Source organism: Bison bison, unplaced genomic scaffold (assembly GCF_000754665.1).
Source record: "Bison bison bison isolate TAMUID 2011002044 unplaced genomic scaffold, Bison_UMD1.0 scf7180017864294, whole genome shotgun sequence".
NCBI lineage: Eukaryota > Metazoa > Chordata > Mammalia > Artiodactyla > Bovidae > Bison > Bison bison.
In genome coordinates, this window is record NW_011494866.1 from 407,988 (window position 1) to 411,326 (window position 3,339).

Here is a 3,339-nt window from a genome sequence, read left to right on the forward strand (position 1 = left end):
CCAGATCATTTTCTGTACATTCTTTCATGGCCAGTAACAAGCAATCATAAAGTCACTGACAAACACTGTGTTACTGGCAAGTAATCATAAGACAGAGTTTGACAACTAAACATGAAATTATTGCAAACTGTACCAAAGGCATCTTAAATGTCAGTCAATAAAGGAAAGTCACATTTATAGCACCACCTTGTGAAAACATAAAGAATTGACTTGCCAAAGCAGCAAGCAAAAAGCAAGCTTTTCTAAGCTCCTCAAAGGAAACTGCTTTAAAAATTAACTTATTTTTCATTGTCTTTTTGTTCTTTCACAATATATATGTATGTTAATAGGCAATTCAATTTGGAAAGTTTTTTTACTCATTTTCAGTATTTTCCTGTAAGCATAATTAAATCATTTTGATATTAATTACTGAAAACACATGGACTAAAACTCTATGTGCTGTCCTTAAGCAAATATGAGTTTATATTTAGTGAAGCAAAACATTCATCATCTTCCTTTTCTGTCTCTCAGTGTTCTCTTCTCTTTTTTCCCTCCCTTCCTCCCTTCCCTTCTTTTTTCCCTTCTTCTAACCTCATCTCTTGTCCCTCCATAAATACAAGGACATTCAATTTTAAAATGAGTGGAAAAAATAGAGGTCAGGGAATTCATTTATAATAGTTATACATCATAGGGCATAAATCAGAGCAGCATAAATTGTATGTCTATTATCTAGTATTCCAATCGATACTTGTTCTACAAATTAAAAGTATAAAATTTATGGATGCTATTATGACATTGGTTTTCTGAATTTCAGAAAGAAGACTCATTAATGCTTTACTCATTAAATTTTGTAAAATGTCATTTATTTTTCTAATTATTTGCAATGTGTATGATTACCTAGTCCAGTGGTTTCCAGATGTTAGCATGGATAAGAAACATTAGAGTATTTGGTATTTTTTACCAACCAGATATCTATCCCTATTCCCAGGCAATGATTCCAGGGAACTGAAGTTGGGACCCTATGTCTTGCTTTTTCACCAGCACACAGTAATTCTAAGGTGACTGATCTATGGGCCACTCTCTGAGGAACACTTCAATGACTCTATAACTTTCATTTTACCACTTGAATCTGTTGATTCTTTTTATTCCCATTTAATCAATTTATTTTCCTCTTCTATCATATTTTTCCATGGACTATCTTGGCCCTAGATTTGCTGTTCTTCTATTCTTATATTTCTCAATCTTTTGAATTCCTCAGTATAAAATGGATTTATTATCAAGACTTGGGGTAAGAGGACAGTCTGTTAATTTCCAGAACAAAGGGAACACTTAAAGGTTCAACAATTAACAATATCCAGACAAGATTTTGAGTTCTTGAGGAACTGTTTGTCCTTTTCAATGCAGTGTTCCCTTGACCTAGCACAACACCTATCACTAACAGTCAATAAACAGTTACTAAATAATGACCAAATGAATAAATAGACATTGAAAAAAATTTAGCTTGAAATAACTACTACAAAAGTACTCAGTTACTGACACTGACCCTTAAAACGATCTACATTAACTTCCTCATTTTACAGATGCACAGAGGTACACAGAGTCCCTCCCGGGTCACTTGCCTTGAGCAAGCCACTTACAGAAACAAAGCCAAGTCTTCTGACTCCTGGTACCTGCCCCCGACCCCCATTACTATAGCAGATTATCCAACTGTTTTCTTAATAAATAACCTTGTGGCAATTTAGTCACTTTTTAAATAAGGTTCAAGTCCTTTTTTCCCTTTATTTCTTTACTATTCTTTATTGTTCAGTTTTAACCTGACTACTTAGAATTTCTGAGGACTGCTATCTCTCTACTCCTGTTCTCTGACCTTCAACCTCCAAAATCATATTATCTTCAACTTCAAAATTTGCCTGAATAAAATCCTTAACCAGAAAAGAAGAGGTATAGCTGTACTCTAAGCACAGCTCTACTCACTACAATCATTTTAACTTTTCTAACTGAAATTCCTATAGTCAGGCATTTATAGAGTATGCTCAATAACTGTGTTTTCATCACATTCAAGGTGGATCATTAGTCTCCTTAGTTTGTAGAATAATTGGGCAGAGGGAAAGAAATGTGTGGACACACATATGTGATGAATATACACACTGTTTATATATGATATATGTGTGCAAATACACATATAAATAATGAAAAGGAAGCCATTTGGGATGCTAGAGAGAGCTTTATAGAAGCTACTGGGTCACATGATTCTGAGCTTTGGTTCTGCCACTAGCTTTTGCAACATTTCCTTCCTTCTCTCAACCCTGTCCCCACTTTCCAAATCAGAGATTTGAATTTAGTGGTCTAGGGAGGCCTAAGATTCCCTCCAGAAGCAGTGTCTTAGGAATCTTAAGGTCACAGAGTGGGCAAATTGCTCACAGTCTAAATGGTCTAACTTGCACAGTCTTAAAGTTAGAACATGAGCTGTACATAAGAAAAGATTAGACCATAATTCTACTGTCAGCCCATTTCTAGTCCACATTGACAGTTCTCAACCTAGTAAAGGGAAGTTGGAACTTAAGCAGTTGTTTCTGTCATTAGCCCTTGTGCTGTGCTGTGCTTAGTTGCTCAGTCATGTCCAACTCTTTGCAACCCCATGGAGTGTAGCCCACCAGGCTCCTCTGTCCATGGGGATTCTCCAGGCAAGAATACTGGAGTGGGTTTTCATGCCCTTCTCCGTGGGATCTTCCCAATTCAGGGATGAACCCAGGTTTCCCACATTATAGATGGATTCTTTACCAGCTGAGCTACCAGGGAAGCCCCATTAGCCCATTGAGTGAGTGAGTGAGTGAGTGAGTGAAGTCGCTCAGTCGTGTCCGACTCTTTGCGACTCTGTGGACTGTAGCTCACCAGGCTCCTCTGTCCATGGGATTCTCTAGGCAAGAATATTGGAGTGGGTTGCCATTTCCTTCTCCAGGGGATCTTCCCAACCCAGGGATCGAACCTGGGTCTCCTGCATTGCAGGCAGATGCTTTAATCCTCTGAGCCACCAGGGAAGCCCCATTAGCTATTAGTAAATCTATCCCACCTACTCCCCACACTCTTCATTCTCAGACTGAGTTAAGACATCACTGAGGGTTGTTCGTATGTCTCCAAAGCGCATCAAGTTCACAGATATTAGTTCCTGTCTTGGCTTCATCGTAGGCACCACTCTCACTCTATTTTTTACAGAAAGATCCATTCTTTCACTTTCAAGAACCCAAATAGGAAACTTTTGCAAAAGTTTATTCTTTAACTGAGAACTGAATTTCACAAGGTTCATGAGATGGTTAAAAAAACAAAAACAGAAACAGCTGGATGAAGAATTCTCTCTCTGCT

The 3,339-nt window shown here is 37.7% G+C and overlaps 1 non-coding gene across 1 annotated transcript; it reads right to left on the reverse strand.

Annotated features, from left to right (window-relative positions):
* Positions 1–2,944: 2,944 nt before the first annotated feature.
* On the reverse strand, positions 2,945–3,017 carry TRNAC-GCA. Its single transcript has one exon. It is a non-coding gene; the product is annotated as a tRNA-Cys (tRNA).
* Between the last annotated feature and the right edge of the window lie 322 nt (positions 3,018–3,339).